Source organism: Gymnoscopelus microlampas, assembly GCF_963454915.1.
Source record: "Gymnoscopelus microlampas genome assembly, chromosome: 6".
Classification (NCBI taxonomy): Eukaryota; Metazoa; Chordata; class Actinopteri; order Myctophiformes; family Myctophidae; genus Gymnoscopelus; species Gymnoscopelus microlampas.
In genome coordinates, this window is record NC_139943.1 from 41,940,026 (window position 1) to 41,962,750 (window position 22,725).

General features: G+C 40.4%; 1 protein-coding gene across 12 annotated transcripts in view; it reads right to left on the reverse strand.

Annotated features, from left to right (window-relative positions):
• mef2aa (myocyte enhancer factor 2aa) overlaps positions 1-21,139 on the reverse strand; it is a 114,120-nt gene extending 92,981 nt beyond the window's left edge. For 11 of the 12 annotated variants that reach the window (XM_084060667.1, XM_084060676.1, XM_084060674.1 and 8 more), the window contains exons 1-2: positions 20,865-21,139; positions 11,719-11,839 (exon numbers count right to left, since the gene is read on the reverse strand). The gene's annotated coding sequence lies outside the window, so the exon portion shown is untranslated. Of the gene's footprint in view, positions 1-11,718; positions 11,840-15,229; positions 15,378-20,864 lie in introns of those variants that run through there. The other variant, XM_084060669.1, reaches the window with a different exon arrangement.
• Between the last annotated feature and the right edge of the window lie 1,586 nt (positions 21,140-22,725).

A 22,725-nucleotide genomic window follows, 5' to 3' on the forward strand; every position in this document is an offset into this window, starting at 1 on the left:
CCCATTTAATGGCATTTCTATCTCTGGGACTCCAATTTTTATTATAAAATCAATTTTAATTTAACTCTGAGAGTGTACAAATGGAACCAAATGGACCCGCTAGGGTCCATTTGGTTCCATTTGTTACACTCTCAGAGTTACAGACCCACAAGGGTCCATTTGGTTCCATTTGTTTCACTCTCAGAGTTACAGACCCACAAGGGTCCATTTGGTTCCTATCTATCATTTAGCTGGGGACCCCCTGGAACTCCCTCAAGGACCACTGGTGGTCCCCGGACCACTGGTTGAAAACCACTGCTCTATACCATATAGCCAGTGCCACCTGCACTTGAACCTATTATTGACGCTAAATGAATCTCTTCTTATCAACCTTAAGTATGCCCGCGATATATCGCTAAAATACACTTGACAGACAAGTGGTCACCGACTCACTTCAAATTAACACCCCGACTGGTTTAACAAACTACGTCTCAGAGCCAAAAGTCCTCCTCCATCATGAACATTCTTCGTGACAGTATGTCATTTCCACGAGTCAATTTCTTGACATGGGACAACGTACTGGAATTCAACATTCTTCACGGATGAGCACTTGTGTCACACAAGTTTTGATCCAAAGTCTTGTTGATGTGGTTGTGAGGTGACCTACCTACAGTACCTCAAGTTTTCCTCAAAACATCCACATTTGTACGTTATTAACCCTTTAAGACCTGGAACGCATCTGTGTCACTTCTTGATTTGAGCTAAAAAAGCATTATTTTACACTTTGGCATTATTTTACACTGCGGCACTCGGTGCCGCGCTATGAGCTTGTATATCTGCTATTTTTGAAAAATCGAGAAAATGTGTGCAAATCTTTGAATATATATTGTTTTAAAGCGAACATTTTTAACTCAAATCTTTGCTTCTGCGGGGTCTCTGGAACAACATATTTTGAGATGGGAGGTCGGTGGCCAAATACATACCATTTTGGGGGTCCCTGACATGAAAAAGTTTGAGAACCACTGTTATAGTAATCTCTCAAGGACAGATTCTGCTCTGCGTTTGAATCTATCAGGGGGGTTCGCCATATCACGTACGCACTGGCCTACAAGTGGGCGTGCCTTCAGATCAGGAAGCAGGCCGCGCTTTACCCAATCAAATGTAGTGGGCGGGATTTACGTGTCTGCCGATCCTTCCCCACTCGAAACAAACCGAAACTCATTCAACAATAGCGTCCTCGGAGCAGACAAAACCACGGAAAGATATTCACATTTTAACTTGCTCTTTCATCATAGAAACAAGTGGGCTAAATAACCAAAACGATCCATGTTCTCTGGGAGAAGTGGTGTTAGTGTTCCGTGTAGAAATATTGTTAGTGGGAATGAAAACATTGTCGCACCACCGGAAGTGAAAGGCTGAAGGCAGACCAAAACCCCGGTTTCCTTGCGTACGTGTGCAACGTCGACTTCCTCCCAGAGCCAAGTGAGATAAAAAACAGCAGAGGGCGCTGTTTTTCCTTTTCATTTGGCGACGGGTTCCCAAATTGCTGATATAGAAACACAAGCCTCAGGTCTTAATGGGTTAAAAAGGTGAAATCCTTTCCAGCGTTTATTTCAGATACATCGTGACATTTTTTTTAAATATCAAAGCTGTCGCCGTGACAGATACGTACACACACACACACAAATACCAGCATGTACGCGCCTGATTCTACACAGTAAACATTGTAAACACTGAGTAGACATTTTGCATAGCGACGCCCCTATGCAGAGAGGCTGTGTGGTCTGATGGCGGTGGTACTATGTGTCAATTTGCATCGGTTGTCCATCAACAGACGGACCTTCTCACCGGGGAAAGATAATAACGTCGACACAGCGGGGAGTAACAGTCGTCCCCCCCCCCCCCGCCCCCCCACCCCCCTCAACCTCACTCCGCTCCTCCAGGCACCCTGCAAGCTGAGTTAACCCATTAAGACCTGAGGCCGATTAAAACAATGTTTTCTAAATCCTAACGCTTTTCAAAAATATATATATATTCAAAGATTTGCACAAATTTTCACGATTTTACAAAAATAGCAGATATACAAGCTCATAGCGCGGCACTCGGTGCCGCGCTATGAGCTTGTAGATCTGCTATTTTTGAATAGCCTAAAGTGACACAGATGCGTTCCAGGTCTAAATGGATTAAGTGCCATGGCAGCCGTTTGATGTTACACGGACTGCAACTCAGAAATGGTAAACAGTGGAAGATGAATCGAGATCTTCCTCCTGGGGGAATCCGCTGTGTAAGGATATTAGGGACGTTATGCATTAATGCGTCTCTGCCACCGCGCGTTTATACCCGCTCTCAACCCCCCCTTCCCTTCTCTGGGAGAGAAAAAAAAACAAAACAAACAAACAAAAAAAAACAACAACACAGAAGATCTTCCTAGATTAAACATTCAGATTCATACTTGGCTGTCTCACCCTGAGATACTTTGTTTGATCATCTGCGCCTCAGACTTAACAAAATAAACAGCAGGGCTAAGGAGAGAATACATTTTGTGTTACACATACACGGTACAGTACGCCATATTATTGTCTAAGGCTGCTGTTGCTCTAGTCTGTGCCTTGCAGCAGGCAGAGAATGGCCGTTTCCTTTTAGCGAGTTGGAGGAGAAAAAAAAGTTTTTAGAAAAGGCTTTGGGATAAATATTTGATTTTCTCTTCCCATTTTATCTTCCACCCGATTCCGCTGTTCCAGTGTTCCATTACATAAAAGGTTTATGCAATCCAAGCAGCATGGACAGCCATGACTCACAGCAACAGTGAAAGCATGGATTCGATTTTCTTCTTTTTTCTTTTTTTTTCACTTTCTTGCGCGTTATAAAATTAGTCTATCGACAACAATTCCACTTCGGCTCCAACGGGGGGATATGAAGCTGTGAGTTATGTGATAGCTACATACTGTTAACATGTTTTACATGGTATTTATATACAGTGTGTGTGTGTGTGTGTGTGTGTGTGTGTGTGAGAAGTACGCTCAAATACTCAGAAGGCTATAAATAAATAAACAAGTAAATAAAGCGAAAGACTTACTCATCCATTCCTAAAAATAATGTAGCCTGCATGCCCGATGAGACAGGAAGTGGTTGAAAACATGCACACGAGCACCCGTGGCAGGGGTGGTCGTAAACACCCCCTCATCCGTTTGTCTTTAACACCATGCCAAAGTTCAGACAAGGTTTTCATTCTGAATTATGGATGACGATACCTCAAAATAAATATTCCCTTTTTTTTTTGCTCGACCTGTTCCAACAGAATAATGTACAGTAAAGTGTCAACAAAGCCATATGTCCCTGAAAGACGTGTAAAGACTGCACAAAACGGAGGGGGGAAGATCATAACAGTTTCTCTGCCAGTGTTACTGGTATCTTTTCGACAAAAGACCAGCTTCCAACCAAAACGTAACGACTTCCATTCCGTCTCTCTAATCGATCTTAAGGCCTTCCTCACTAAGCAAATCAGCATGATGAGGGGGTATTTCAACAGCAGTGGTCCGCAGTTTTTCCCCCCCTAAATTAGATGATGTCTGCAAGCCCTGAGAATCGTGTCACATGAGCACTGTTACACAAACACACCCAAGGTCCAATTGACCGTATTCACTCGGCAGCCATTTTGCTCTTGTGTTGCCCTCTCAACACTCCTGCTGGCAGCAGTTGGGACAGAGAGAGACAGAGACTGGGGAGAAGGGAACAAAAAAGAAAAAAATCGAGAGCAACACAAAGCTGTGACGCTGAGTACAGTCAGGTGGCAGCTCACCAGTGGCCCCGTTTCAACGTTTTCACCTGGATCTGCAAACCCACCGACACACAATTGGAACAGGGACTGATGGGAGAGAGGGAGAGAGGGAGAGAGGCTGACTGGTACTACATACACACTCCTCCTCCTCCTCCTCCTCACACAATGAAACAGAGAGCTATGGGCCGTGCAGGAGGCTGCACAGGAACATTAATTTAACTCTGTGAGTCTGTACGAATGTAACCAACGGGTCCATTTAGTTGCATGTGTACACTCTCAGGGCCATATTTGAGCGTGTCTTAAAGTACGAGGTGTTGTGACTTAACTTAAGACCTGGGAGGTGTGGCCAATGCTGTTTTGGCCACTCAAAATAATAAAACAGCATTGGCCACGCCTCCAGGTCTTAAGTTAAGTCATAAAACCTGGTACTTAAAGGGATATTCACTTTCAAGTTTTTAAGTTGCTTGATTCAGTATTGTATTTTCAATATTTTTTTGGGAAAATGAAAGAAATGAAATACAATGAAAAAATAAAATAAAATAAATGAAAAAAGTTATCGAAAAAACACGGCCCCCTCGCGTATTAGGAGGGCAGGGTGAGTCATCAGAACCAATGACGAAGTTTTTGATGAATCTAACATCTTAAAAATTGAGTTTGAAGTTATAATGGGTTTGTATAGGAATGGGGCGTGTCTGATCAAATGAATATCAAATATCTAGATACTGAATCAAGCAACTTAAAAACGGTCTGGGGGGCTCACAAAAGCCTGAGTAGACGATAAAATGACCCAACGTTTTTTTTAAAGTGAAATATCCCTTTAAGACACGCAAAATAGGGCTCCCAGAGTTACTTACAAATGGGTAAATTAGCACTAAAAGGGTTTAAAATAAAGAGGAAATAATGTCATCTACCACCAGTTTTTTTTCCTCCTCTTTCAATACAAAATAAAACATTGCTTAGACTCCATGCACTGCCGTCGCAGAGAGTGATTTTGACACAGCGCGTGGTTTAACTATGAGAGTGTTGTTGTAAAGGTTTTCCCTGGTAGAATGGAGCCAGTTTGAGGCTCCATTGATGATGATGTCATGGCCTGTAAAAATGATATATCCCTTGAACCCAGTGACACTCGTTCAAATGGCAGAGGTCAAGAAAGAGACAGCTCCGAGATACTATCAGGATACTGTCCCCACTGTAGTGTACAGTACATCCAGTACGACTCCCGAGAACTCGAGGGAAACAAAAAGATCACACAGATCCTTGCAGCTTTTTACAACCCTACACACCACAAATCATGCCTTCAGAAATTACCACACGTGTTAACCAAGCTCTTGGTTCAAAAGAGGGAGGGAAAAAAAAATACATGAGACAAAGCGCTGTTCTGGCTGCACAGCGGAAATCATGGGCCTTCCTTTGCGACCAGCGTTGATTTTAGTCGACTAAAACTATGACGAAAAATGTCCGTCGACTACCTTTTTTCACTGACGAAAACTAAATAAAAAGGAAATAAAAACTAAGCTATGATGACTAGAACTAAGACTAAATATATTGACAATTTCGTCATCAAATAAAAACTGGACTAAAATGTTAGTGAGGGACTAGCGGAGAGGGGATCCAGTAGAAGTAAAAGACGAGTCATTTTATGTTTGGTTGCGCTCGGGTGTTACGCTCTGAAAATAGCCGATCTACAAGCTCAGTAGATCGTCTATTTTCAGCATGCAACCAAGTGTAAAATCAGCCATTACGACGCCATCAAGGAACCGCCGAAATACATTATAGTCGACTAAATCAACCGTAGATTTAGTCGACTAAAATTAGACTAAAACTAAAACTTTTCAGATGACTAAAATATGACTAAAACCAAATGAAATTTCATTCAGAAGACTATGACTAAAACTAAATCAAACTTTGCTGTCAAAATCAACGCTGCTTGCGACAACGCAACTTTGAACCGAAACGTCTGATGATGAGCCCCAAGGAGGACTTGCAGCGAGAGGGGGCTGTCCATGAGCAAAGAAGAGGGGGCTGTCGGGTCACTTCCCCTTTCTCGTTCATAATGCTAGTGTGTGTGTGTGTGTGTGCTCGCAAGATAATGGGAAGAATCACATCCCCCCCAGCTGTCCAGGTTCAGAGGGCTTCTCAGACAGACAGAAAAACAAGGATATAGCCAGCTAGGCCCCCTTCCTGTAGCCCACGGGGCCCTGCTAGTTGCAGCTGCAGGAGACTCCAACTCTTCCCACCATCGGCTACTGGGCTTTTACTAACCCATTCCATCCGGGAAACGCGTCCGTGTCAACTTTAGATTTCTTTTGGCTATTCAAAAATAGCAGATATACAAGCTGAGTGCCGCGCTATGAGCTTGTAGATCTGCTAATTTTTTTTTAAGAATTGTGAAACTTTGTGCAAATCTTTGGATATAGCCTAAATGTTTAACTCAAATCTTTGCTTCTGGGGGTCCCTGGAACAAAACATTTTGAGATGGGGGGGGGGGAGAATTTCATTTTGGGGGTCCTTGACATGAAAAAAAAGTTTAAGAGCCACTGATATTATAGCAACATACGTAAAAAAAATAAAAAAAATAACTGTTAGGATTTAGAAGACATTTGTAGAATCCCCAAAAGCAAAGATTTGAGTTAAAAATGTTCGCTTTAAAAAACATATATATATTCAAAGATTTGCAGAAATGTTCACGATTTTTCAAAAAGAATTGCAGTTCTACAAGCTGGCAGCGTGTAGCGTGGCACGAGTGCGATGTATACTGCTATATTTGAAAAGCCAAAGTATAAAATAATGGTTATTATAGCTATAAAAATCTAAAATGACCCGGATTGAATGGGCTAAACAGACCTGCCATTGGAACTGTGACCCCCAGGTCCTGCAGCTGCATTCACAACACCAGCACACTGATAAACACAAGCCACACAAGTTACATTTCACACCATGCAGCACGTCGCTACCACAAGGGAAGTCAGATAACTCAAACTTCAGATCTAGAGTTATTTCGTTTCATTTCAAAGGAATGGTTGCCTTCGTTAACAGAGCAACGATCCTTTTGTTTGGATGCTCCATCCCGGTGACCCCACCTCATATTTGACTCACTGTGCAGGGCCCTCATAAGACTTTGAAGAAAGTTTTTAGAGGCACATTATTCAGCCGTTTCGTTTGTTTGCATAAAATACTAAACACTTTTATGCCTCTGTGCACACATAGAGCGAGGAAAAGTGAATTCTCCAGCGAGACTGGAGCTGTTTAAGATGTACAGTACTGCATCAGGAATTCAATACAGTGGGGTATATTAGCAATCACATGAGATCTTTTGATCTAGTAAATTAGATTATAATATATTCCTTTGATTTATGTTTTTTTCTCCAAAGTCTCATTAAAATTCAGTCAAAATGCAACTCAGCAAAGAGATGTCTTCTTTAATCCATTAAGACCTGGAACGCATCTGTGTCACTTTAGATTTCTCTGGCTATTCAAAAATAGCAGATCTACAAGCTCATAGCGCGGCACCGAGTGCCGCGCTATGAGCTTGTAGATCTGCTATTTTTGAAAAATCGTGAAAACATTTTTTCAATATTTTTTTCCGATAAACTGCTAGAAAATGTTTAGAAGCGGCCTCAGGTCTTAATGGGTTAACTTCCAGGCCACAATTTAGCTATCAATTCCAAACCATCCTGCTTAATAATGTACTGTAGCCTGCACGGTGCTGTGTAAAACTAAGCTAATAGCCGTAGCACAACGCCAGCTCTTGTTTCATCTCCATGGCTGGTATATGTGCATTAAGACTGACGTTTCCTGGCCTGTTGACAAGTTTACTTGTCTGTTGATATAAATAATGACTAGCAAACAACAGCTAGCCAAACCACAACACAGACTTTTTTTCTTTCTTTTTTTTGGAGGGGTGGGGGTGGTGTGGGGGCTGCATGTCCTACGAGCGTGGCTCAGTTTCGAGATGAGGCACAGTGTGTGATACTGTGGTTTCTCTGGCACAGAACATCACCAAAGGAAAGGAAAGGGGCACGTTATACAAATGACTTGACATCTCACAGCTATTACCTTTACTCCACCACATGCATCCACAGTATGCCCTCACAAACCACACCTGCTACACATTAAACAATTGCCAGCATCCACAGGAGCAACATATAATAATGTGCCTTTGCTAAGTATTTCACATAATGGAAATGGTTACAGTAACAATGTCTTAAACCGATAACGACGGTAAAGCGATGTTTTGTGCCGTGCAAATTCAGTGTCAACCACTTAAGCCCTATTTTCAGTGGTGGAAAGCACATGTACTCAAGTAATGTACTTAAGTACCATTTTGATGGAATTTGATGTACTTTACTTGGGTATTTAAAATTTCCAATACCTTTACTTCTACTCCACTACATCTCAGAGGCAAATATTGTACTTTTAATCCACTACAATTATTTGAAAACTTTATTTACTAGTTACTTTGTAGATTTTGATTATTATTACAAAACATATATTAACCACTTCAGCCCTACTTACATTTTTGGCCATTTGAAAATAGCAGATTTACAAGCTCACAATGCGTCGCATCGCAACGCATTGTGCGCTTGTAGATCTGCTATTTTCAAAAGATTCGTATACATTTGAAAACTTGAAATGGGACATTTTGCATAATGACTACTTTAACTTTTGGTACTTTGAGTACATTTTGATGGAAATACTTTTATACTTTTACTCAGGTACATTTTGAATTATAGGACTTTTTACTTGTAACAAGAGTATTTCTACATTGCAGTATTGATACTTAAGTAAAACATTTGAGTCCGTTTTCCCACCACTGCCTATTTTATACTTCGTCATAGGATGGTGTGCAAAATAATCTGATACATTCACAAAAAACAAGTTTTGCCTTTGCCTATAATGACATGCCCCAGAATAGTGCCAACGTGGTTAACTGGGGGGGGGGCACTGTTATGGGCACTGACCAGGTGAGGCGGCCCAGCATGGACGTGAAGCAAAGGGGCAGAAGGGGAGGGAGGGGGGGCGGGGGGGTGTGTCGAGAGAGAGAGAGACGAGGATCATAGTGGTGAAAGAGGATTAACGAGAGATTTAGGCTGGAGGATCTTACTGCCGATTTTCCTGTGTGGCCTTGCATGGGCTTGAGGGGGGTAAAGGAGAGGAGACTTCCGTTTAGTCCTCCTCTCCTCCTCGGCACGGGGGGGGGGGGGGGCGGGGGGAAGGGGGGGACGACGACACAGGAAGAGACGGTGCACCGTTAAGCCGCTCTGTCCTGCTCAGCAGCACGTGTGCTGAGTGGGCCAAACGGGGGGTGGCTTACTACCTAGCGGTCTCTGTCAAGGGCAGGACAGTTGAAAGGTCACAGCTAGCTGTCTACACTAGACAAACAGAGCCTTTAGCCCGGTCATATATTCAACTGGCCTAGTCTTTTTGACCATGGCTATAAGAGGTCTCTGAGGCGGCGGTGTCGTTTATTGATATTAGGGATGTCCGATATTATCGGCCTCCCGATATTATCGGCCGATATTAGCATAAAAATTGATATCGGGAAAATATCGGTATCGGTTTTTGATTTTTTTTTTTTTTTTTTTTGCTTTATAAATAAGTTACAGGAGTTCTTACTGTATATGGTGTGTGTGATATGAAATTTGAGCTTACCCTAATCACAATAATCCCCGCATATATCGGTATCGGTTGATATCGGTATCGGTAATTAAGAGTTGGACAATATCGGTATATCGGTTATCGGTAAAAAAGCCAATATCGGACAACCCTAATTGATATCTTAATGCAGACCGTTGTTGATGATGCTCCACAAGAGTTTCAGGTTGTTTACTTCAGTGTTATCTATGCTTTTATGATGGCCGTTGGATTGTAATTATAATAAAATATTAAGAACAGCTTCAGACCCGAGGCCAATTCTGAAAATGTTTGTTCGCTTTAAAAATATATATATTCAAAGATTTGCACACATTTTCACGATTTTTCCAAAAATAGCAGATCTACAAGCTCATAGCGCGGCACTCGGTGCCGCGCTATGAGCTTGTAGATCTGCTATTTTTTAATAGCCAAATAAATCTAAAAATGACACAGATGCGTTCCCGGTCTTAATGGGTTAACATAAAGATACGTGATAAAAGTAAGAGTTGGCCCTCTATCAATTAACTCGTTGATGTCTGGAAGATTACATTTCAAGCTTGCTTTTGCTTTCCATTCCCCAAAAGAGACAGTAGCAGCACTGTGTTTAAGTGAATAAACGTAATTTCATATAACGTTTGCCACCCACAAGCCCCAAAATGTAAGTAGCATTTAGCGAGTTCATGTGGTCTGACATGTGGGGACCAGCCCTGGACATTAATCCCCCCAGACCAATGGTTTTAAAGTCATCATCACACAGCACATTAAGGCGCTTGGCCTAATAGAGAAGAGACTGTGGGGGCCTTACAAACCCGGCTGACCGTTTGATTTGGCACACTCCTGATGTTTGCATGCAGGCTAAAAACTGAGGATGTTTTGTGTGTGTGATTGGGGCTTAAAAGATGACAAATATTTTGACACAAATTTGAAATGATGATTTTTGCTGTGTTTGTAGAGCGTGGTGTCACTCATATCCTAAGGTGACACATTTAGTATTATAATAATACATGTGATGTGGTCCTCTCTGGAAAGGCAGGGTGCCAATAGAAGTTTTGCAGTTCTGAATTTCTTTTTTGGGTGACTCGTTATTGGGGACGAAACAGGAGGGATGAAAATTAGCAACTTCATTATTGGCATGCTATTTTTTAACCCTTTCAGACCGAGAACGCATCTGTGTCATTTTAAGATTTCTTTGGATATTCAAAAATAGATATACAAGCTCATAGTGGTACGAGCTTGTAGATCTGCTATTGTTGAAAAATCGAGGAACTTTGTGCAAATCTTTGAATATATATATATTTTAAAGCGAACATTTTTAACTCAAATCTTTGCTTCTGGGGGTCCCTGGAACAACATATTTTGAGATGGGGGTCCGCGGCTAAATACATATCATTTTGGGGGTCCTTGACATATAAAGGTTTGAGAACCACCGATATAGAAACATACGTTTTTTTTTTAAACTGTTAGGATTTAGAAGACACTTAGTGGAATCGGAACCTCAGGCCTTAACGGGTTAATTATTGGCATGCTATTTCTAAAAAGGAAAAAAAAAGAAAAGAAAAGGGACGAGTATGAAAGTCCTTTCCCTTTAGTCTACAGGGGGCTCAATTTAACCGGTCTAAAGAATTATCTGCTGGGCTCAAGATTCTGCATCCAGGCTCCAGGTCTCACAGGAGAATGCTGGAATCTCCAGATTGATGATGGGGCTCCAATAAACGATGAATCATGTTGCTTAGAGGTCTTTGTCACCAGAGAGAACGTTGAATGGACAACACAGTAATATGTTGTTAGTTTCATCCAAGCCAGTTATCTCAGCAAATGACCTAGTACACCACTGTGACCATGCCTTCACACGCAAACATGAGGGTACTTAAATAATTCACATTTACAAAATGAATGTTTTTCAGTGAAAAGGAAGAATGTAACCGTAATCTTATAAACATGCATTGGTTCTTTGTCCTTCATATATTTGTTTCCCCCTAAAGTATTGTAATTACCTTGTTTTGTCCTGTCTTACGATCAACAAAGGTGCATTTGATTATGTTCTCTAGAGCAATGCTGTGTTAGCCACAAGCCACGTGCAGCTGACAGCAGCCCAATTCCCCCCCATGTACAGTATATTCATCTAACTCAATGATAACAGCTATTTTCCTGTACAGCTGTCAGTTCAATGCAACTACAAACAGGCAGTAAAAATGAAAGCAAACAGTCACAAAAGAACCGACTCAAACTCATGGCAAAGAGAGAACGTTAGACACACAACGCGTTGTTGCTGTAATATTGTTGCATTCGGTATAGTACGGTCAAATAGAGAAAAAATGTTGACTTACCAAACAGTCAAAAGAGCGATATCCTCTTCAGTGGACCAAGAATATTCCAGTCTGTCTCGCTTTCTCAACGTTTCCCTTCTCTTTCAGCTTTCTGACGTTCTGTCTTCCTCGGGAATATGTCCTGGGAGTGGAGGAGAGTGGAGGGGGGGAAAGTGTTTCACTCAGTGATTCAGAGGCATGGTGTAAACGCCAGCATTCTCTTTCTGACAACCGGCGTTAATTGCAGATCTGACTCGCCCACACACACTCCACATTTTCTCCTGGAAGGAGGAGAAGTTGAGACCAGGCTGTGAGATTTGGAGTATGGTGAGAGAGATGCTGCAGTCGCCACCTCTCTCCTTCTTCTCCACCTTTCAACTCAGAACTCGACCCACATACGGTGCTAAAACGATGCACTGAACATGCATCTACTGTACTTTAGGCGTGCTGTATGCACAACGAGCATGCCTCATAACAACGCTACTCAATAAGCGATCGTATGCACGATGGTACACACAGCTAAATCCTTAGTGTTAACTTAACTCAGAGGGTAAAAATGCACCTGCAAATGCAAAGGCATCTTGCTATTCTACCATTCAGTATATCATCAGCCACTGCAGACTATTCTTATTGAATATAGTGTGGTCGATTTGAAGGCCTTTTACAAAACTCTTTTCCCAAAATGAGCATGAGTTAACTTTTCTTTTCTGAAATGGAACAATTTAAAAAGAAAAATCCAAATGAATCCTCATTAAAGCTGGATCAACCGTAGCCTACGCATAAAACAGAGTCATGGCTTTGTCTGTATGTTCATAGACAACATCACTGTGATACATTGAACCGATGTATAGCGTAAATTGTTGAAATGACATTCTTTCCATCACCACTCAATGTGGCACTTATCCACACACACATTAGACATAAGAGGTCACGTGACGTGGACCATGAGCAACAAGGCCCATTACTGGTGCAAGCCTGGGGCAGCGTACAAGCTAATGACTGCAGATTGGAGGGTGCTTTGTTGCTTTACTTCAGAAATCACCAGCAAGCCTATTGGGATGGCTGTGTTAAATGCCATTGGAACGGTGGTAAGCTGTGACAGACCGTATGTACCGTATGCCTTTCATAACACTGCCAAGACACCTGCCCCTGGAAAGGATTGTCAGTGTGCAAGGAGCTGATCTGATCTAATCACCTACAGTATATACCTCACCTGATCTGTGTGGGTGGGTATATTACTGTGGGCAGGAGCAGGGATGGGCCATATGAACAAGATCAAAAATCTCAATATTTTTGACTAAATACCTCGATAACGAGACGATAATATCGTTTTGTTGGTATCATTATGATTTTATTTATTTATTTTTTCATAAATTGTCGAAAATAGCGGAAACAATCGATCTTCACAACGTGTGGCGACGTGACGCGTTGCATCGCGATGCATCATGCCGCGTTTTGAGCATGTAGTAGAGCGGTTATTTTAGCTATTTTTGACTTTTTTTAAGTATAAAGTATAGGGCTTAAATTATTAAAACACGGAAAAGACAAAACTCACAATATTACAATATCCAAACTCCTAGACGATATCTATTATCTAGTATCATCATATCACGATATCGATATAATATCGATATATTGCCCAGCCTAGGCAGGAGCAGAATTATTGTTTTTGACTATAGTGTCAAAGCCAAGTCAAGTTGCCATAATATCAACCCTTGTACTTACAGTAAATGCGTGAGTTTAAGTAAATCAAAATACCAAAATAATGGACTACTGTATATAATATTTTGTATTAAAAAATACAAATCTAGCTAGATTCCACAAAACAAAAAATGTGTACAATTGCAGAGTTACATAATAGTCTATTCTAACATTTTAGAAATTGCTACATTTCCAAAAAGCTACATTTATACCAACGACACTGATACATTGATAAGAAAAACTATATTGTAGAAAGATGTCTGGATTATTGTCAATGCCTTTCTTCCTCTTTCTCAGTTCAAGTTACAAGAACAGCACATCATACTGTAGTTGCAACATTAAATGCTGTATCGTGTATACAGTATGTTCAATGTGAGGAGAATCATTTGAGAAGGTCAGGTTTCTGGTGGCAGTGGAGACGCTGTGGCCAGTGGTTCAAGTCACAAGTCTCCAATAGAGGCAAAGAACCACGGCCCAGCAAAGATCCACACTCACTTGCCCCCCCCCGTCCCCCCGTCCCCCGTCCCCCGTCATGTGACACACAAATCAATTTCATATTTGAATAATTTAATATCAAACTATTGTTTAGAATAAATGCGTAGGTCCTCAAAATGGATACCTTACATAATAACTCATCTATAGTTATGTATTAGCAAATCATGACAACATGCTTACATATGTAGGCCTATACAGTATGATGCACTATATTTGCTTAATTCATCTGATAGACCACACAATAACAACACATGTTGTTAACAGTGCATAACTGGATTTTCTCTCGTTGTTTAATTTACACCATCTTCTTGAAAGGAACAACAATTTAGTTATTGGTTATAATTGATAATGACCATGTACCTGCTCCATTCAGACATGGTACAGTATAAACATCACCTTACTTCATGAAAAACTAATGCAAACTTTCAAAGTAACTGCACTTGTACTGCTTTCAATGCAACATGGCCCATTATGATTTAAAAGATGTTGCATTGAGTGTGAAGTCAGACAGTAAGTATGATGAAAATGTCTTAAAAAACAGGATCATTAAAAAGGAACACGAATGGAAAAACAAGTTTAGGACAATCTCCACCAGCTGACCAGCACCATCTAGATTTCAACATCAATAATGCCAACCACTTAAACCTAAATTATATCTTCAATAACATAAAACATTTAGAGGAGGGAGGGGGAGGACAAAAACAAAAACTATCTCTCCTCAGGGGAGCAATAGATCTGACAATGTAGGTCCATTACAAAGGTCGGTTAATGTGCAGTTAAAATGTCAACTGGCTATTTACAGTAAACTCGCCGCACATACAGCGTTAGGCTTAAAGGGGTGAATTGTAACCTCGTGTGATGGTCATAAACAAGCCAATTACTGTTTTTGCCACAACAGTAAGCATACATGACACAGTAAAGAATGACAATACACAACACAACGCACCACATTAGTTTCATGGCAGCCCTATGATCGTTTTCGAATCGCCCCCGATCATACTGTTTATGATCAAACCCATTTAAAAGTTGATCGAATTATAACTGACAGTCCACAGTTTTGCCCGGGATCGACCCGCGACGACAGCAAATAACACCAGTGTCAAAGGACGAATGCGCGTTTATTATGGCGTTGGTTGCACTGTTAACTGTTACAGTATAATATCATATTTAGAAACATATAAACCTCGTATTCTGCGCGGTCTAAAAATGTCTTGATCGTTTTCCCCCAAATCCACTCTACGTCTCCCTCTTGCGCCTTCCCCGTCCAACACTTATATACTACTGTAGTACTGACTGCCACACTCTCTGCAACATTGTTGCTATTTTCGTTACTCACCTTTACTCCCAAGTCACTAGTCAGTCGCTGGATATAGATAGATACCCTATATCGGTGGCTCCAGTGGATAAACGTAATTTCAGTCACATTTACACACTGACTGCTATTTTAGGGAGCTGACAAAACTCAGAACTAAGAGCCAGAGTCTATGTCAGTGCGAGACTGAAACTCCTCCCCTCAACTGACGAATAGCCTACCAGAGGAAAAAAAAAATCAACGGTCTCTCTCTCTGCCTCTCTCTCTCTCGTTCTCTCTCTCTCCCTCTTTCGCTCTCTTTCTCTCATAACACCAGAAAAAGTGGCCTAACTGGCAAAATATTTGTGAACATTTTACCGAAATTGGTTTTAAACGGCTCGACCAGTGTCAGCAAGGCAAGCACGTCATAAGTAAAGTGAACTTGACTACCCTCTGTCTGCACCCCGCGAGCCATGGATCACACGACGGTCGTATGTCACGACCGTCATGGATGAACTTCAACCTGGTGTTTGCACTTTCTCCCTTTTTGGCCCGTACATCTACATAAACGTTCAAATGTCAAATATAAAGTGCTTACCCCATGGCCAAGGATGTTACAATTATGTACGGGATCTCAAAAGTACCCGTATGTTACGTATTGTTCAATAGAAATAATTTTAATCCAATTGGTGGCCATTTTCTAATAGAGTTATAACGTATCAGAGCGCGATACACCTCCCAACTGATAGGGTCACGTGGTTGAAAGCATTATGGAGAAAATACGGAGAAAATGGCCACCAATGAAATTAAAATGCTTTTTATTGAACAATACGGAAGATACAGGTACTTCTGAGAACCCGTACATAATTGTAACATCCGTGGCCATGGGGTTAGCGCTTATATTTGAAATCTGAACGTTGATGTAGATGTACGGGCCGTAAATGGAGAAAAAGCAAACACCAGGTTGAAGTTGATCCATGACTGTCATGACATGACAGTCATGTATCAGGGCTAGCACCCCCCAAATCCTCCGGGTTTAAAATTGAGGACTGCTATTTGCTTCCTATAACAGCTCAATCACTAGTGTGAATACCAATCGACAGCAAATTTGTGATAAAGAATTACATAGCCTACTTGGAGAAACCGTAAGAAAAACTATATTAACATCAGATATGTCACTATTTCAGTGGTGTAAAGTAACTAAGTACATTTACTCAAGTGTACTTCAGTACAATTTTGAGTTTTTTTGTTGTTGTTTTCTTTCTCAATACTTTTACTTCTACTCCACTACATCTCAGAGGTAAATATTATACTTTTACTCCACTAGAATTATTTGAAAACTTTAGCTACTAATTACTTCGTAGATTAATATTACAAAACATACACTAACCACTTCAGTCCTATATACATTTCGGCCATTTGAAAATAGCCGATCTACAAGCTCACAATGCATCCCCATGCACGGCATTGTGAGCTGCTATAGATCTGCAATTTTCAAAAGATGTGTATACATTTTTTACATTAGAAAACTTGTGAAATGGGACATTCTGCATAATGAGTACTTTTACTTTTGGTACTTTAAGTACATTTTTATACCAATACTTTTGTACTTTTACTCAAGTAAATTTAGAATGCCATACTTTTTGAGGTGAAGTGATATGATATCGCGCACAGGGAGTCATTCATTCGGTCTAAAGTTGTGTGTGATTCTTTCTGACTACTTTCCTAAATCATGTGGCGCAGGCTCTCATCCCGTTAAAAGACAACTGACGTCATCTCTCTCTAAGACAACAGCGGAGGCCCTTTTGCTATGAAGGACAGTCCTCTCGTCCAATTGGAACCCGCAGCGTCTTTTGAGCAGCCAATGGCAGAAGGGGGGGTGGGATCCGTTCCGGTCTCATATGCCAGAGTCACGTGTATGAGGATCAGAGGGAGAGGTGTGGTGACCGGGGCTCGTTTGTTTTTATTTGGGGTTAAAGAAACAGGTGCGATGGAAATCAGTGTTGCCAAGTCTGCTTATTATAAGCGACTTTGGGCTTGTTTTTCTGTTAAGTTGCTTGTAAATATAGTTGTGGGTTGCGTTTTTTTGGGCTTGTTTCTGAAGTGTAGTTGCTTGCTTATTTGGGCTTGTTTTCTATGTTGCTTAAACCACTGGTTCTCTCAAACATGTTCAAATCAGAGTCACCCCCAAATTATTATGTATTCGTCCATCCATGACCCCCCTCTGAAAATGTTTTGTCAGATTTGTGTTAATGTTTCAAAACAAATATATATATATATATATATATATATATATATATATATATATATCAAGGTATTTTTGAAAATAGCAGATCTACAAGCTCACAAGGCGTCACATTGCTTCTTTTGGGCTTGTTTTCATAGACCTGGTTGCTTATTTCTCTCACCAAATCTGGCAAAACAGATGGAAATAGGCAGAGGAATAGACACAGATGGATGACAATCATGACATAAACCTCTAGTTTAGTTGTTCTAGTAACTAGGAGTACAAAATAAAATAAAAATATATAGAGATAATGGCAAGCACATGAAAGAGCATCCTCTATTGCATTTCTATACAAATCTGTGGTGGAAAAAGTGCTCAAGTTTTTTACTTGAGTAAAAGTATTTACTTGAGTTAAAGTACAAAAGTATTGGTATCAAAATGTACTTAAAGTACCAAAAGTAGAAGGTACTCATTATACAAAAATGTTTCCCAAGTTTTCAAAATTTGAAAATTGTATAAAAATTGTACTCAAGTACATTACATGAGTAAATGTACTTAGTTACTTTACACCACTGATAAAAAATAAGCCTATGGAGGGGGTGGGGGGGGGGATTGTTGTACAATGGGGAGACATATGTCTCTTGTTGCGGACATTAGGTCTTCCTTGTTACTTCCAGGGATAACAATAACAGACGGATTCTGTTTGTTTGAAACTTTCATCACATAAACAAACCTTCAAACCTTTTCTAACTTTGATAACATGCAGCCAACCCAAGAATGTTTAAACCAACGAGACAAAGATGAAGAAATGTCATGTAGCTACACTGCAATATGCTCATCAATAAATGTCTTTAAGAAAGAACAACGTATCACTGTGTGACTATCTGCTACAGTATTTTCTACTGTAACAGTTTGCCCCCATTGCCCTCAAGAGATGAGCTCTGCTCTCCCTGAAGGCTGCTCGGGGCTGTTGTCCTGAAGACGCTTGACTTGAGCTGTGCACTTTCATCACATCAATATACTGTACTGTAGTACATTACATACCAACCCTTGCAAAAAAGGAAAGGTGACAATGTAAACACGAAAAAAGTGGAGTATCCTACACTTGTTTTTATTTGTTTTAAGTTTGGCTGTCGCCGAATTACATTATCAAACTTTATTTTTAAAGGCATTTCTGCCAATACAGCGGAGAGGGTCAGTCAGTGGGTGGGTTTGTGTGGGGGCATAAAAGACAGGACATGAACCAAATGCCCATTATGTACCCTTACAGGTGTTATGCACATAATATTAACCCAACAGTTTTTTGAAAAAAAATCTAAAGTTTTTTTCCCCAAGATTTTTCAAAAATAGCAGATCTACAAGCTCATAGCGCGGCACTCGGTGCCGCGCTATGAGCTTGTAGATCTGTTATTTTTGAATAGCCAAAGAAATTTAAAGTGACACAGATGCGTTCCAGGTATTTTAACTAGTTTGGGCATTAATTACAGCCTCACTCATTGGCCATTATATCATGCTTATTATGACTTAGGCCAATGACAGAATTCAAGTTGGTTGGTCCATTACTTATTTAAACAATGCATATGTCCAGCCTATAAAAGTATTTCTGCCATTGTTTCACATGAAGCTATATGTTCCTTGCATGACATTCTGTCTAGCATGTACATTTTCCCTAAACATAAACTGCTTTCAGGCAGAATCTTTCATTTTTCCTCACCTGTTGTTTTTGATGAAAAACATGCTTTAGATTTGGACAAGTTTATGACCAATAGCTCCTTCAACCAATTACATTGGTTGAAATGAACCAGGTAGCAGATGTTGTTAAGCATTGGAATTCATCATCGCAGTGAGTTCACTCTGACATATTAATGATTGAGTTCTACATATAGCATTTTCAATCATAGATTACTGATGACTGTTTTTCAGTACAGCAAAGATGATTACAACCTGTTGCGCCCATCTTGCACCCACACTGAAAGTCGTATTTACTGATATTACAGGCAAACAAGACACGTCTACATTTGATGAAGAATTTGGTTTGTGGTTTGTTCATAATGTAAGAAAGCCATTTTATTTGTTCCAGTTTATCATTAGCGTATGTACAACAATGACTGGGAGACTTCGACGTGTCAGAGAAAACAGCCCCTATTGTTTCAGTTCGTAGGGTTCAGTCATCATGACTCATGAAGCAGTTGTCATTTATTAGTCGATGTCAGTTCATCAGGCTGATGCCATCTGACAAAATGGACGCATCCCAACTAAGACAGCTTTCAACATGTTTGCAGCGGCACTTTAGGGTCCATATGCAGAGACGGAGCATACAGTACTTAACCCATTCAGACCGAGAAATAATCTGTGTCATTTTTAGATTTATTTGGGCTATTTAAAAATAGCAGATATACAAGCTACAAGCTTGTAGATCTGCTATTTTTTGAAAGAATTAGTGCAAATTTTTAATATATATATTTTTAAAGCGAACATTTTTAACTCAAATCTTTGCTTCTGGGGGTCCCAGGAACAACATAGTTTGAGATGGGGGGGTCCGCGGCCAAACACATATCATTTTGGGGGTCCTTGACATGAAACAGTTTGATAACCACTGCACCGATTATAGCAACATAGGTTTTTTTTTCTAAAAACTGTTAGGATTTAGAAGACATTTGTAGAATCCCCCCAGAAGCAAAGATTTGAGTTACAAAACTTTGCTTTAAAAAAATATATATTCAAAGATTTGCACACATTTTCAAGATTTTTCAAAAATAGCAGATCTACAAGCTCGTAGTAGATCTGCTTGTAGATCTGCTATTTTTTGAATAGCCAAAGAAATCTAAAAATGACACAAGTTCTTTCCCGGTCTAAATGGGTTAATTAGCACAATGTTCTTCACATTCTCAAAACCCACTTCTACAGTGCAAATACAGACCAAAGTATAAATGTGTACTACTTGGTAAACAGAGGCATGCATTTGCATTGGCTATATAAATTGCCTGAATTGAATGTGTTTGTTTGTTGATGTAACTGATTTGTACCCGGATATCTTTGTCCACATCACCACAAGGCATATAATAGCACATGTTGGATTTACTGTAAACAGCTGATGTCAATGGTAGCATTGTTTTAACCTGAATCAGCATCAATATGCTATACATTACATTGTGTACGAGCAGTACTTGGCAGCCCTCTTCGTGGGCTTGTGCCCAAGAAATCTGCCCCACAAATATTTGAGGGAGCACAACTATAACTAGATACTGTATGTGCGCAATACACATTAATAGAGAACTTATAGATAAAATAACGATTTCCAATTTCAAGACAGCTGTAGTACATTTGTGAAAGGAACTAAACAACATCTACCAAAAATAATCAAAGTATTATAACTAAATAAAACCGAGGGCCACGTCTCTACCCCAGTGTGAATTGGCACTATGCCAGTGCCTGTGTCATAAAGTGTCTCACCTGTTTGGCGTGGGTTGCATTTATGCCTTCACAGAGCCTGCTGTATAAGGATCTCCAAGACTTTTTTTTTTCTCCCTCACTGCAAGTATTGACTTTCTTGATATTTTATTTTCCCTTTATCTACTGTAAAAAACAGCCCTTCTTCATTCTCTTGCCTTTGTTTCACTTCTGCCCCTTGCTTAACCTCAAAGCCAGACCAGCTGGCTTTGGATGCACTCGTTTCAAGCCCCTCAGAGGCCTGACTTCGCACCCTGTTCCTCGTCTCGTCCCTCGGTCTTTCTGCGGGGAGGGAGGGAAGAGAGAGAGAGGGGGGACAGTGTGGGTTTGAAGGGTAGGACCCCAGATGGACGTAGACATGTCGGGCATGCGTTATGTGACAGGGCTTGGCCACAGGGCTCACACTAGACCAGCCTCAGCTGTCACTCATCTCTGTAGAAGGTGTGCAGGGTTTTTGGCTCTGCTTTTGCTTGTCGTTAACCCATGAAGGCCCGAGTCCGATTCTTCTAAATCCTAACAGATTTTTGAAAAAAATATAAAAAAATATTTTTTTACGATTTTTCAAAAATAGCAGATCTACAAGCTCATAGCGCGGCACTCGGTGCCGCGCTATGAGCTTGTATATCTGCTATTTTTAAATAGCCAAAGAAATCTAAAAATGACACAGACGCGTTCCCGGTCTTAATGGGCTAATATGAGTGGGGGTCGAACTCGAATGGCGTAATTTCCTAGAACATAATACAGAATACCATAATTAGAAAATTGAAGCATTAATATTAGTGTGGAATGACTTTTTGGAAATGCTTATAAGTGCATGCTTATGCTTATAGCCATACAGACTAGTTAGGGCACTTTGTTTAGACAACAAAACATGAATGTTTGTTTTAACTACAAGATGTGGCATAATTATTCAGAATACTAAAATAAACACGGTAAATAAAATGTAAAAAGAGTCAAAATCCCCATTCCTTCCTTAATTTCTCTATTAAGTGGAATAAATGTGGTTTATTTGTGATTATCTTCCTTCTAAAAAACAAAAAACAACTTACTGTACACAATAAACTACAGAGGTATTAAGTGATGCATTTCATCAAGTTGCACGGATACACGACACACAAGATAACAAGTCGTTCCAGCAGGGCTTCGAGGCGAGACAGCTGGCATTTTCAACATCGTACCCAAGACCACAAATAGAACCAGACACTTCTTTCTTTCCAATTAAAACGGGGACCACAGCAAACACACCCCGTGCGCACTGAGCTTTATTAGACACCATGAGTAAAGTTTGATCTCGTATATGATATTGAAGAAAAAAAGATATAGATGCTTATCCCATTGAGACCTGGAACGCATCTGTGTCATTTTTAGATTTTGAGCTAAAAAAGCCTTATTTTACACTTTGGCTATTCAAAAATAGCAGATATACAAGCTCATAGCGCGGCACCGAGTGCCGCGCTATGAGCTTGTAGATCTGCTATTTTTGAAAAATAGTGAAAATGTGTGCAAATCTTTGAATATATATGTTTTCAAAGCGAACGTTTGTAACTCAAATCTTTGCTTCTGGGGGGTCCCTGGAACAAAATATTTTGAGATGGGGGTCCGCGGCCAAATACATGTCATTTTGGGGGTCATTGACATGAAAAAGTTTGAGAACCACTGATATAGAAACATAAATTAAAAAAAAAAAACTGTTAGGAGTTAGAAGACATTTTGTAGTATCGGAACCTTACCGCCTCAATGGGTTATATTGTAAATTAGGACGAGGGGGGGGGGGGGGGGGGGTGGGGGGGGGGGGGGCAGAGAATAGATCCCGGCATCATCAAACAATTTCCTAAGACCTCAATCTGGCCACATAGCCCAGAAA